The 15,071-nt window shown below is 38.9% G+C and overlaps 1 long non-coding RNA gene across 5 annotated transcripts; it reads left to right on the forward strand.

The window, feature by feature from the left end:
• The first annotated feature begins 2,356 nt into the window (after positions 1-2,356).
• LOC122062743 lies at positions 2,357-15,051 on the forward strand. Of its 5 annotated transcripts, none has more exons than XR_006135078.1 (6): positions 2,357-2,799; positions 2,887-3,254; positions 12,075-12,403; positions 12,506-12,617; positions 12,770-14,654; positions 14,751-15,051. It is a non-coding gene; the product is annotated as an uncharacterized LOC122062743 (long non-coding RNA). The 5 variants fall into 5 exon arrangements; XR_006135076.1 differs by having other exon boundaries at positions 2,893-3,254; XR_006135077.1 differs by having other exon boundaries at positions 2,357-3,254; positions 10,625-12,403.
• Positions 15,052-15,071: the final 20 nt, after the last annotated feature.

Consider the following 15,071-nt stretch of genomic DNA (forward strand, 5'->3'; position numbering starts at 1 on the left):
TTTTTTAAATAATGTTTAAATAAACCAAATAATTCGGTTTAATTCGGATTCGGTCCGAATTATTCTCGATTTATATTCAGTTTTGAAAAAGTCACGAATTTTAAAGAATTTTATTTTTAATTCGGATTCGATCTGAATTTTTGATAAAATTCGGAAAAATTCGGTTCGGCCGAATAATTCGCGAAGGTGATGGTTGGCTTCCTCGGGTGTCCGGTCCCTTTGCCGTTCTTGATTGCCTTTGCGGGCTGGCCGCCTCCTTTCATGGCGGCCTTTGTCGTCTCTTCGGTGGTTGTCCCTGCGGTCATTACCGTATTGGGCATCCTCCTTCTCGCGGTCTACGAATCGGCCTAGATACCCTCTTCAGATCAGTCCTTCTATTTCCCCCTTCAAGTGCCAACAATCTTCAGTGTCATGGCCATGGTTCCTATGGAAGTGACAATATTTATCCATATTGCGTCTCTCAGGGTGTCGTCCCATATTCCCTGGCCAATTCATGGCTCTGGCATCTGGGGAGTCCTTTATATGCATTAGCACATTCGTTCGTTTCTTATTCAGGGGCGCATATTTCTCGAACTTCTTTGGTGGACTGGGTGCCCGACCACGTTCAGACTTTCGTCTTTTGCCCTCTTCGGAAGGTTTGTCGTCGCCTCTTGAGATCATTTTCCTCCCCGTCTTCTCTTTAGCTTTTTCATCGGCTTGAAGGGTTTCTTCCATCTAGATGTACGTATCACACTGAGCCCTCAACTCGGCTAGGTCCTTAGTGTATGCTTTGCCAAAGATCTTTTTAGCTCTTTATCCTTGACGCCTCCTAGTAGGGCCGTGAACTCTTCTTTCGGGTCCAGACCTCTGATCGTGATATTCTCTTGTTGGAAGCGTTTCATGTAGTTTCGCAGCGACTCTCCTTCATGTTGTTTTATGTTGGTCAGGTTCAACGTGGTCTTCTGAAGGGGTTGGCTACTGGAGAATCCCTTCACGAAGAAGTAACTCAAATTGCTGAAGCTATGGATCGATTTCGTCGGCAAGAGGTTATACCATAACCTTGCCGCTCCTCTGAATATCAAAGGCAGGGCTTGACACATGATGTTTTCCGAGACTCGGTGGAACTGAATCGCAACCTTAAAGCCTTCCAGATGATCGACGGGGTCTTCAGACCCATCGTAGGTATCATATTTGGACAGACGAAAACCAATAGGGAGCAGTTCCCTCATGACTTCATCAGCTAGAGCCGTGTCATTGGTGAGGTCCAGCTCTCGAGTTCCCTTATGGTTTTCTGCTACCTTCCAGATCTCATCCTTCAGGTCTAGGACATCTGCTTCAACCCTGAGTCACGTAACTGTTTGTCCCCTTAGCGCGGTTCTTCATGCCTGGCTCCTGTGACGCGACACGCTCTTTTTTTGGGTGTAGCTTTCCCTCATTGCTCGGTTTCAAGGATTCCGACCGGACCTTATCGATCCTGAGCTACTCCGGTCCTCGTCTTGAGGTCGCTTTGGTTGGACATGGGAGCCTCGTGCTGCTCCACCGGTCTTATGAGAGATGGCTTTGGAGACCTCTTTCATTGTCTCGGCCATTCGGTCATACTTCTCCTGAAGGGTGTTGAACTGCTCCCTCGTTACATATTCCTGCGCCCTAGGAGGGGGTGGAGGATCACTATCCCTGCGCACCGAATGTCCGGCCGAGCACTGGTCCCTCACGGAACCTTCCTGATCGTTGTTTCCCCGTTCTTCCCTGATGTCCGTCGAGGGATGGAACCCTTTCGAAGGTTCTCCCTCATTCATATTTATATTCGGCGCTGCTTTTGTTTTTTTACGATTGTAGGTTCTCTCCACCATTACCGTCGTTCCCACGGACGGGGCCAATCTGTTGCCGCCGAAAATCCGCCAGAGGAGCTAAACCTGCACAAGGACAAAAGGCAGAGGCCCGGAGGTATCCCCGGGGTTAGTACTCCGACGTCCAAGTTAGAGACCGGTGGAATAGTATTTTTACAAGAGTAATGGTGTGTTGACCTACATCTCCCCTCATTTTGGGCACTCTCTTATAGTGCTTAGGGTCTAGGGTTTCCTTTTTGGGAGTCCCCCTTGGGTCTGCCTTTTTCCTTTCCCGAGTCTTACTTGGATACGTGCTCTTCCCCCTATGAGGAATATTCCCTATTCGGGTATCTTCTACTCACATGGTTTGCGTAGTTAGAATTCTTATGACCTTTATCAGATGGGCGACATGTGTCATTCCTGTGGATACCTCGTGTTCTTACCTTTGCCTTACGGAGTGATTAATTGGGCCGTATCAATTATAATGGAGAAATGTGAGATCTGGTCGTCGTCCTCTTCTTCTTCTCCCATCCCGGATCCGTAAGGTAGTTCTTCTCTCCCCGATAGAATTAGGTATGCTTTACAATAATTTGTGATGAATCGTTAAAATCCTCTGGGTCTGTTTTGTATTTTGTTTTGAGGTCCGGATGAATCGATTTTCGGCTTTAGGGTTTCTGTTATTTGATCAAGAGAGATTAAAGTGGTTGGACGCAGATTGAAGTTCTTTAGGTTCTTGTGGGAAATCTATTTTGATCTTGATGATGGAGATTCAGTCTGAATGGCTTGGTTTTTCGTGATTTTTGGAAGTAGGAAAACCTAGTGCGGGTGTATATTTGTGATGCTGTTCTAAATTGACAGAATTTGGTTTCGTTAGATTAGGGTTTCCCTTTATGTGAGAAAATCTAGCGTTACTCGAGTTAGTTCCACACTTCATGTTATAAGCGTTTTGAATGTATGTGGCTTAAGTTTTCGCTTAACACTGTGAAGATCAAAGGTCAGGATCTCTTATGTAGTAATTTAACATACTAATTTTCCTTCTAATGGAGGCTAGGTTCACTATTCCTGTTGTATCTGCTGTTAGTTGCAGTCAGGAGAAGAGGGAGAAGAAGAAGAAGAAAAGGACGACCCCAGATCGCGTCGGCATCCAAAGGCATCTCAGCCAGCCTCCGCCAGATTTGCTGGCAGCAGAGGAGCCGGATCTCAGCGAAACGCTGAATCTAAATTTCTCAAAATTTGACCGAATGCTGAATCTATAACGGTCAAATTTTGAGAAATTTAATTACTTTGGACTTTGTGCAGATCATCTGGAGAAGTGGTTCCAAACATTGGGGATATGCAGGGGCTGTTGGTTCCGTCCAACATTGGAGATCTGCAGGGGCTGTTGGTTCCGTCCAACGTTGTGGATCAGACAATGTCGTCCCATATCTGCTTGATTGATCTGAGAAGGAGGTAGGGTTTTCCTTATTCAACAATTTGCTTATGTCACTTGTGGATCGGAATTACTTTTGCTTGCAAACACATTGTCTAGATTGCCTAAGGTATTTGTCATTTTCTGGTTTTCTTTGGCATGTGTAGAGTTTGTTGTGTCTAGTTTGTTTCTTCAAAAGCTGTCTATGACAGAAAATCATAAGTTCATTCGTGTATGTTGCGAGTCTGTGAAGGAATCATGGCGACGTGATGATCCCAAGTCAGTGTATTGGACATCCAAATGGATCTCAGTCATTGACCTGTGAATTTGAAACACTCCTTCCGACTTACAACTGTCATTTCGGTTTTGAAATTTTGTATCATCATTGTCTAGCTTCATTTGTTGGTTTGGTCCTGTTTCCATGTTTGGTTTTCATCTGCGAATTGGTTTCATTTGTGTTCCTTATCTTTTTCTTTGCTTCTCTAGTCAATATTTTAGTTTGGGGGATGGTTGTGTTTATTGTTTGTTTTTGTTTGTGATATGCCTCTTCTGAGATGGTTCATTTCAATTATGTTGCCTTACTTCGCCAAAAGTGTAGTTTGATGTTTCAAACTTTGTTTTTTTCCCCCTTTGAGTTTGATAATGATGATCAAACTTTTCAATTCTAATTAGTGCCATCTTTCATAAGTTAGTCAAAACTTGGTCGAGTCTAAACTATACCATATTCATGAAAGCTTGCAGAGGTTAAATCTTGGCTGAGCCTCATCTCTCTCTCTCTCTCACTCACTCACTCTCTCATATATATATATATATATATATGATACCAACTGATAATATTATAGCAAACTGAACAATAACAACTGATAATATTATAGCAAACCCAAAGTACAACACATGAAGTTCTGGAGTAGACACCCCTCTGTCACAACCTAAGGGAGACTACCCGTATATAGACTCTCTTGGAATTTACATTCTTTTAAGTCTGCGCAGGGAACGGATCAACACACATAAAGTAACCACACACATAAAATAACCACAAAGTGACCACATACATAAAGGAACCACACTAGTCTGAGGAGTACACACATAAAGTAACCACAAAGTAACCACATACATAAAGTAACCACAAAGTGTTTATACATAAAGTAACACACTAGTCTAAGGAGTAGTAGTTTGATGTGTCAATCACATGATTTGCAAGGGACTGGACTATCTGCTTTTCCAGAAATTCTTCATATTGCTGCATTATGTGTGTGATGGATGGCAGATCAGCAACGGTGGGGATGTCCCATGTAGTCTTAGTGGAATGCAAAAGTTCTTGTGAAACTGATTGGTCATCAACATTATTGAACATTGCATGGAGCAGCTGGCACCATTGTTCGGGTTCTTCTGTTCTATTGTCAAAAGGGTCTGTGGCTGATGGGGGTCATAAGCTGGCTGGTGAGTGGGAGGTTGGTGGAGGAGCTTGGTAATGTATTTAATGTTGGATGGGTAAGGAGTAAGGATGTTTAACAAGTCAAGATCAGGTTTGGAAAGATGGAGGTTGGCTAAATAGTGGGAGTAAAGCCGGTCAGCTTGATAGCTGGTGATGTAGGGATAGGTTTGACAAGCCAAACTAGACCCAAACAACAGGATCTTGTAAACCAAAGAACAACCAAGAACCCAATATACCAGCAATAATAAATCAGCAAAAAAAAGCAATAATAAATCAGCAGTCCATCGAGCTCAGTGTTTCAGAATTTCTGTAGCTGAATAGAGACCAGGAAAAACAGAGGCTTAGTAGTCCAATAACAGAGGCTGAACCATGAACAACAACTACCAATTTTAATACATCAACAGCTGGAACAATCGAACCAGAATTCTGGACAGAAGTGAGTTAGAACAGAGATCGACCAGATTTGAAAGATTTAATATATCAGACAATCTCCTGGTCAGATTACTCTAAAAATTGGATCGAGTCTTCCATACAACAAGGGTAACACTCGACCAGAAACTCAAAGCCATCGGGAGGCCAGAACTCCAAATAGACTAGGTCGACAGAATAGGAAACAAAGAGCTTAACCCAGAAATTTCTGCAGAAAAATTCAGATTACTTGCCTGTATTGCTGGAGAAGAGAATCCAATAAGAGAACCAGAAAAGAAAAGACCCACCCGGACTTCTCGCCGCAGAGTGTCGATCGGATCACACACCAATCCCTAACCCTTGATCAAACACAAAGGTTTAGCCATGGAGAAAACACAGCGGCAGCAACATGAAGCTTTTCTTTTTTTAATTGTCAAATCTTCCTCCTATGATGAGAGCTCTCCTTTATTTATAATAATGATGGGGAGGGTTTACAAGTAATAGTAACTCAGAGTTACTAAAAATTGATTACAAGAAGTTACTAAAAACTGGAAATTAGAACTAATGAAAATAGAAACTAGTCTAGACAGAAATTAGAAACTAACAATGACTTGAAATTAGAAACTAATTTAAGTACTGAAATTAGAAACTAAATAACCCCATCTAAAAAGGAAACTAAAGAAAAGGAAACAAATCACTGAATCCCGTATGCAACCTTAGAACCCTTAGTTTAGACCCATAAAAGTAGCCCAATACACTCCAAACCACATGGACTGAAGGCCCAACACGTATACGACCCAACCCTAAGCTTATTCCTAATAAAACAAGCCTAGTTTGGTGAAGAATCTGCATCAACTGGTGAGATAATGGACAAGGGTTGGCAGGGGAAAATAGACTGCTTTTTTATATACAGATAACGGATGCCAAAAGAAAGCAAAAACCTTTTCAAAGATGAATAAGGAATCTATAGTGAAGATGGTGAGAAAAGGGAAATCTAGATGGCATTAGTAATGTAGTTAACATTGGATGGATAAGGAGTAAGGATGTTTAACCAGTCAAGATCAAGTTTGGAAAGCTGGAGGTTGGCTAAATAATGAGAGTAAAACCGGTCAGCTCGATATCTGGTGAGATAATGGACATGGGTTGGCAGGGGAAAACAGACTGCTATTTTATATACAAATAACGGATGCCAAAAGAAAGCAAAGAATTCCTTTTCAAAGATGAATAAGGAATCTATAGTGAAGATGGTGAGAAAATGGAAATCTAGATGGCATTTGTACTTGTCTTACCAGTCATATTGCATGTACATGTCTTGACTGTAGGAGATAATGGTTTGGACTAGGATGGATGAGAATAGTTCTAGGAGTAAGGCATGGACGGGAAAAATGGTAGGTGCCCTTAAGGTGCTTGACTGTAAATGACCATTTAGAGAACCACAGTTTGCCAATCGTAGCAGCTGAGGGTGAGGAGAGTCTTCTGCTTGAATTGCAACATTTTTGGAAAAGAGGACATATCCATCTCAATCTGAAAAGTGAATGGAATTGGAACGTCTCAATGCCTCTCTTAACAGCCAAAAATCTTTTTGAAAGTGCTGTGATAATTTTTCTCAAAGGAAGTGAAACGTCCACTTTTGTAGCCACAAACATGTCTTTTGTGATTAAGTTCCTCAAGAATGATCACTTGCATCAAACACTATTCGCTTCAGTGTTTGAACTACTTTAGTGTGATGGGATGACCATGGTGGAGCATTTGTCTTGAGTAAAGAATGGAGCGCAACTGTAAGATGGATTTGGGTTGGGATAAATTCCAACATATAATTCATCAGGAAATTGTTGAACTTGTTGCTTGGTGAGATGTTCATAAGGAAATTGGAGGAGGGATTTTCCAATACGAGGCTGTAGTTGGGGAGAGCATGATGCCTTGTGCTTTCACAATAGAATGGAATTCCTGTAGAAGTTTGGAATCAGAATCCATATTTGAAGAGAAAAGAAGAATATCATCAATGTAAATCAATGCATGCTTCTGGATTGGAGAGAAAATCTTCATCATGGCTCTTTGAAAAATGGATGGGGCCGTCTTTAGTCCGAAAGGCCTTTCCATTGATAGTGGTGACCAGGAATGCAAAAGACTGTTTTAGGCCTATCATCTGGGTGAACACCAAGTTGCCAAAAACCAGCTTTAAGATCAAACTTTGAGAAGACTCAGGCATTTGGTAGCTGTGAAAGAAGAACTGGTCTTGTTGAGGGGCTGGTATGATAACAAGTCGCATTTTCCCTCTTGTTTGTTCTGCTCTTTTGTTCACATAAAAAGCTTCACATGCCCATGCTGAAGTGGTTAGTTCAATCAAGCCTTGTTGTTGAAGTTGTTGGAGATCCTGGATGGCCAGTGCAAGATGCTCTGGATTCATAGCGGAATGGCTTGCCTTGGCTGGATTGATGATATCTTCATTCTTCTTGAAAGGGAGCTGGATGAAGAAATCTGAATTCTGCCATAAAGGAGAAGAACACTTTTGCATAAATTTAGTATGATTTTCTGCACATGATGTAGCCGGGAGATGTTCTTTAAAAGTTGGCAGTGATTCTTGTTCGGTATAATCCTACGGCTGAAATACTCTTTACATCAGCCACAGACCCTTTTGACAACGGAACAGAAGAACCCGAACAGTGGTGCCAGCTGCTCCATGCCATGTGTGCTTTCAATAATGTTGATGACCAGTCAGTTCCACAAGAACTGTTGCATTCCACTAAGACTGCATGGGACATCCCCACCATTGCTAGTCTGCCATCCATCACACACGTAAGACAACAATATGAAGAATTTCTGGAAAATCAGATGGTCCGGTCCCTTGCAACTCTTGTGATTGACACCTCAAACTACTACTCCTCAGACTAATGTGGTTTCTTTATGTATGTGATTATTTTGTGGTTACTTTATATAAATAAGAGAGAGAGAGAGAGAGAGTTTTAACATATGTATATATATACATATAAATCCTTCCTTAGTCCATATGAAGCTAAACCTGTTGCACAATGTTGAAGCTGTTGCCCTTTGTTATGTTGTTAACTGTTCAAATTTATTTCACATACCATGGACATAAAGCAAAAGAACCCAAATACAGATAACCAAAACCAAGGGAAAGAATGAGGTTTGTTTCGAAGCTGAAAGCTGACTGCTATTCTGTTTTCCTTGATCTCAGGTCCTAAACCTTTCTTTGACCTGCGAATGCTAGTATACTGTTATGCTATGACTGCTCTACTTCAGTTACTAATCTGATCTTCTAGTCTCAGTTTTTTATTTTCATCAGTTGCTATGTTGTTATGCTATGGCTGCTCTACTTCAGTTACTGTCTGATCTTATAATCTCAATTTTTTATTTTCATTAGTTGCTGTGCTGCTCTACTTCAGTTACTAATCTGATCTTCTAGTCTCAATTTTTTAGTTTCATTCGTTGCTATCTTCTGTCCAGCTTAGTTTCTAATTCTGATCTGAGTTTCTATATTGAGTATGACTTTCTATTTCCTGGTTTCTGGTTGCTATCTTTGTCTAGTTACTAAATCTGAGTTTCTCTTTTGGTTACTTGTTAATTTTGTTACTACCTGAAATTTTGGGATCTGACCATCAGATCTAAATCAGACTTTTAGCCTACTTGACCAGATTTCTGGCTACATCAGGCTTGTTTTGCTTCTGTTTAAATTAAATCTGTGTTTGCTGGTTTCTAAACCTGTCATTGCGATTATTGGTGTTCTGAACCCTAATGTCTATGTGATTAGAACCTATCACCATGGCTTATCCTCCCTTGTGTCTGTAATCTTAACTCTAAGACTCATAGATGAATGGATTGAAGTCAATTCAAGACCTAGAGCACTTTTTTCCAGTCAAGTGATTTCTTATCCTTCTCATGTAAGTATAGAGGTTATTGAGATTAGGATAGTCTTGACTTAAGAATCTGCCAGCATTCTAGTTATAGTCATGGTGCTTTTGGAAGTGTCAAGGGCAATAGAATTTATACCTTCTCTTCCTGTTATATCATATGTTTTCAGCTTGTAGTGCTTCATTGTAGGTGTTATTGGTTAGCAAATTACATCAAAAACATTGATTAATGGAGAATGCTAGTTTATTCCCTGAGGCTAAGCAAGGTTGAGATCTTGAGACTGTACCTCGGGTTGGGATGTTGTTTAATTCAGAAGAGGAGTTGTATTATTTCTACAACAGCTATGGACGAGTTGTAGGGTTTAGTATTAGGAGAGAGAATATGTAAATAAGAGGAAGAAAGGCTGGTTGTTAGAAAAAAGACAAGTGAGGCATTAGTACTAGTAATCCCCGAGCTAAGACAAGAACATGATGCTAGACACGGATGAGCATACATTTGACTGATTATGGAAAATACGAATGTTGTGGCTTTGTTGAAGAACATAATCACGTTCTTTATATTTCAGCTACTGCTCATTTGATGCATTCCTAGAGGAATATGTCAAATATAGATAGATATGAAATTGACTTGGCGGATGACTTGGTGATCAGACCCCACATTTGAGTACATGGGTAGGCAAGTTGGTGGGAGAGAGAACTTTAGCTACATGACTGAAGATGTTAGGAACTATCTTTGTATAAAAAAAATGTGTGCCCTATATCTTATGGTGAAGCAGACAGTTTGTTAAAATATTTTGTTAACCAAAAGTAGGAATAACCCTTCTTTTACTTACGCAATGCAACTGGACAGTGAAGAACAGACAACTAATATATTTTGGGCTGATTCAAAGATGATAATTGACTATGTACATTTTGGAGATGTAGTGAGATTTGACACTACATTTTGCATAAACAAAAAGTGTAGGCCATTTGGGTTATTTTATGGGTTTAATTATCACAGAGGGTGCACTATATTCGTGGCTGCACTTTTACACGATAAGATGTTCGAATCTTTCAAGTGGTTATTTGAGGTATTTGCTGAAGCATATGGTGATAAAAAACCTATAACCATCTTCACGGATCAAGATGCTGCTATAGAAAGAACATTATGTGAGATATGGTATGAGACATGACTTGGGTTGTGTATCTGTGACACATAATGCAAAATGGAATTAAGCATTTGGGTTAACATAATGAAGGATGGCTCGAGTTTTCTTAAAAATATGTATATTTCAATATAAGGAGGAAGTTCAATTCGAGGATGCATGGCTGAAACTTCAAGTGAATATGAAGTTGAGAATAATTCATGGTTACAACGGATATATAGACTAAAATATAAATGAGAGAAATACTATATGAAAAACACATTGACATTAGGCATTCGTAGGACACAACTTAGTGAGAGTTTGAATAGTGATTTGAAGGATTATTTGAAATCAAATTTGGATGTTGTGTAGTTTTGTAAGTATTTTGAGAGGGTTGTGAATGATAAGCGTGCTAATGAGTTAAAAGCTAAATTTGATGAAAGAAACAAGAATTATTATGCATCCTCGAATTAAACTTCCTCCTTATATTGAAATATATATTTTTTAAAGAAAACTCGAGCCATCTTTTATCACGTTATCCCAAATACTTAATTACATTTTGCATTATGTGGCAGGTACACAACCCATGCCATGTCTCAGGCCATATCTCAAATAATGCTCTTACCACAACATCTTGATCCTGAAGATGGTTACAGGCTTTTTATCACCATGTGCTTTAGCGAATACCTCAAATAACCACTTGAAAGATTCGACCGTCTTATTGTATAAAAATGTAGCCTCGAATATAGTGCAACATTGTGATGATTAAACCCAGTAAATAACCCAAATGGCCTATACTCTTTGTTTGTACAAAATGTAGTGTCAAAGCTAACTACATCTTCAAATTGTCGTAGTTAATTATCATCTTCGGATCAGCCCAAAATATATTAGTTATATGTTCTTCATTATCTAGTTGCATTGCATACGTAAAATAAGGGTTATTTCTACTTTGGTTAACAAAATACTTCAACAAACTGCCTACTTCACTATAAGATAGGGCACACATTCTTTTTGTACGGAGATAGTTCCTAACATTTTCAGTCGTGTAGATAAAGTTCTCTCTCCCACCAACTTGCCTACTCATGTACTCAAATGTGGATTTAGGTATGATCCCGAGTCATCCACCAAGTCAATTTCATATCTATATATATTTGACATATTCCTCTGGGAATGCATCAAATGAGTAGTAGTTGAAATATGAAGAATGTGATCATGTTCTTCAACAATAATCTTTAGAACTTTCTTCCATTTTTTTTTTTTGTTCCTTATTTTTTGTTTATGTTCTACTTTATCTCTTCCATTGCACTATATACTTTAGGAAAAGCCTCTCATCACCATCTACTATCCTTAAGAGTTTAGGTTATGATGCTCTTAGGCAATCTTGCACACCATTCCAGAAAGCTATGGCAAGCACTGTATTAGTTGCTTTCTTCTCAACCTCTATAATAGCCATAAAAAATGATTAATTGCCTCAAAGAATCCTTATGCTTTAATAAGATTTGAAGTGTTAAAAATGTAGTGACGAATCTAGTCACTCCAGCCCTCACTAAGTCTGCTCTCCTTGTTTCTATTCTATAGCTTCAAGAGGGCGAGTGTGCACATAGAAGAAGCTAGTTAATTTTATCCCCTTTAATAAAATAGATATGATTTTAAATTGCCTATGTCCTCCATCATAAGATCTAGGCAATAAGCTATATATGGAGTCCAAAACAACTTCCTTTTCTCCATTCATCTACTAGTTGGAACAAAGTTGGCAGCATTGTCAGTGACTACTTGAATCACATAATCCTCCTCAATCTCTTCAACCTTACCATCAATAACATATTGAAATCTTGCCCTTGACTAGATGCATCCATAGAAACCCCCCCCCCCCCAAAAAAAAAAGTCCCTTCCGGAAAATTGACAAGAAAATTAATAAGGTGCCTTCCTCTTTTGTCTATCCACCCATTAGACATGAGAGTGCACCCATAACTCTTCTAATAAGTTTGATGTTTACCCTTATTTCAGAAAGTTTTTCTTTTTCAGACTTCAATATAGTATCTCCTGTCATGAAATGAAGGGGCTTAAAACCTGGCCCATACAGTCCAATGGCCTCAACCAAATCCTTGAAGCTCCGATTATTGATAGGCATTGAGCAAGTCAAATGGAGCGACTGCTATATTCTGCTGCGTTTTTTTTTTTCCCATCCAAATGAGTTATTTAAGGCTGTTGAGATGGATCCAAATAACTCCGTCTCCATGATTCATAAAGCAAGTGAATCATGATGCACCTTTGCAAGGCAAGATCATGGAACAAGCTGAAGTTTATATTAGAGCTAGTGGAAGTTTTGCAAAGGAAATGGCAGTTTAATCCTAGTAAGTATTGTTTTTTAATTTATATTGTTTAGTTTTTGTATGCTGATTTTTATTTAATCTATATATTTTTTCTTTTATATATATATATATATATATATATAGCCGCTTGATGGCAAAGACATGGAAGCTCTACCATTGATCTTACAAAGGATGCAAACTTGGTCTTTGTTGCTCATCTTCTGGTTGTGAGCGCAATTGGAGCACATTTGAGTTTGTGAGTACTTCAGTCTTCAGTGCTAAGTACATCAATTTTCTATATTTTAATTTTAATTTAATTTAATTTAATTTAATTTTTTTGTTTGTATAGTTTTACGGAAGAATCGCTTAAATAGTGATAACCTTATTTTGTTATTTGTTGTTCTTCAGATGGCACTGGGGAGGACCCCTAGTCTACTCCTGGTTCCCGTCACCTAAGCACTGGGGAGGACCACACTCTAGTCTCTGTGTACCTCATCCGGTACCTATCCCCCTACTGAAAAGGCGTCGCAGTCACACGACCCAGTTTACATACATTCATTCCTTTCACTTTCCTTTCTTTTCTATTTCATTCCATTCATGATATATTCATGCAACTTATCATCATAGTGATGTTCTTTAACTCATTTCATAATTCTTATGCTTAAGATGCATAACTTCATCTACTACTTACTCAACCTTATGGTCCTTTTTCCAACTAAATGGGGTCGGCTACACCTGCATAACTTCATCATAGCATATTTATTCCATCAAGTCCATAAGCCATGCTTCATTTTTATCATGGTAACTACAAACATTATGCACTTAAATTTTTACAGGGTCAAGGTTATGCAGAATCTCATATGGTTTGAAAATGAGGAGTTTAATGCCTTTTGTTTCTACTTACTTACAAAGCATGGCAGGAGGAGGTGACATGTAGTGTTTTCAAATTGTTATACTTTTTATAGATAATGTATGATGGAACAACTGCTGGTGCAGTATTCTCTAAATGGCTAATATGAAGTTTAGCAGCTTCATATTTGATGATGCCACGGGGATCTTGTAGGTATAAGTCTAAATCTGTAATTTGTGGTCCTGTATTCACTCTCAAAACTCACTTTTGCACCAAATCTTTTCAATATGTCACTGCAAAGCCTGCAAGTATTTTCTGGGGTGTTCCAACATTCAAGAAATCATTCTTTGTTGCTTCCATGCATCATGTTATATTTTCTTTGATATTTACTTGGACTTAGCAGTTTTAAGATTGAAAATCTTAAATTAAATGTTTTTGCTTTGAGAAATGAGGGGAATGACTAAATCAAATGATTGATGCCCACCAATTTCCCAAAAAGTTATATTCTTCTGAATCCAAGTGTCTTCAAGGTTTACGCACTCCAATTTCCTCTCGAACTGGATCAGAAGCATTGATTTGCTTCTACCTTTCATGCAGTGAAGCAGAGTACATTTAAAAGGGAATCTAAGACCCAAAATCCATGTTCAATCTAGAGCTAACTCTTGAAATCCTATACAGAACTAAAAACCAAAAGTTCTAGGACATGGTTGCAGTGCAGTGCCTTTACCTGTATCAGCTTTCCTAAGATTCCCCCTCCTGACAGGGCATTGGGCCATTGGGTTGGGTGAATTCTAAAAGCATAAGTTCTCAAGTACCAGTACATGCGTATGCAAGGTTTTCCACTTTGCTTAGTTCTTCTAAACCTTTGATCACTGAATTTTGATACCTGAGCTCCTAGTGATACTAATATGAGAAATAAGTTTCTTTAGAAGGAAGGCCTTAGATCAGTACTGCTCAAAAAGAGTGACTTTTTTTTTGGGTAAGACTCAACAAGCATGATTGGTGGCAGCTATAACTGCAATGCTGTTGTCCTGATTGGTGCCCTTTATACTAAAAAAGAATTCAATGGATCTAGTTATTGCTGGCCTATGCCAACTTATGATGCCGTAATATTTTCCTTGGATGAGGATGCCATAATGCATGAGACAATTTTGTCACCTCTCTCTTATAATTCATTAGCTTTTGAATATGTAATTCTCTTATTTGTTATGGACTCCATATGTATTCTGAATTTGGAAAAAAATAAACATCTAGTTTTCTCATGTTGGTCCGTTTTATATTGGAATTTAGAACGCTTGATGAAACAGGTAACAAATGTCAAAAGCTCAACTTAGCCACCTACAAGGGGTTTGCCATCTGTCACAGGGTTTCAATTGGTTATCTCCAAGCTCAAGTTCCTCTCTTGTTTATCTTCGAATTATCCTGATTCCTCTGGTCCTATTGGTAAGAATCCAAAAAACTCTCTTTTTATTTACTACCTTTTCTTTTGTTTTGATTTCTCAGGATTAGATGAAAATCTTATACCTGATGTTTGTGTAGTTTCATTGAACATGTTTATCATTTGTCCAAGTTGGCTGCCTGACCATGTAACCTTAACGGCTTGTTTCATTGGGAAACCATCCACCTGTGAGTTCTACAGTTACAAATGCAGTTGTGGAGTTCCTACGAATCCTTGCAGATATATTGAAATTCCAGAAAGATTCTTTTAGTGAAGAGCAACTTGAGGTACATCGATAAAAATTTCTTCCCTGACAGGCTTTATGCATTTGTATTTGGGGAAGTAGGGTATATGGTTTCTGTAGTGGCAGATTTTGGTCAGTACATCTTCATCTTCATATTTTGCTTGATTTCATCACATGC

The sequence above is a fragment of the Macadamia integrifolia genome, unplaced genomic scaffold (assembly GCF_013358625.1).
Source record: "Macadamia integrifolia cultivar HAES 741 unplaced genomic scaffold, SCU_Mint_v3 scaffold1098, whole genome shotgun sequence".
Classification (NCBI taxonomy): Eukaryota; Viridiplantae; Streptophyta; class Magnoliopsida; order Proteales; family Proteaceae; genus Macadamia; species Macadamia integrifolia.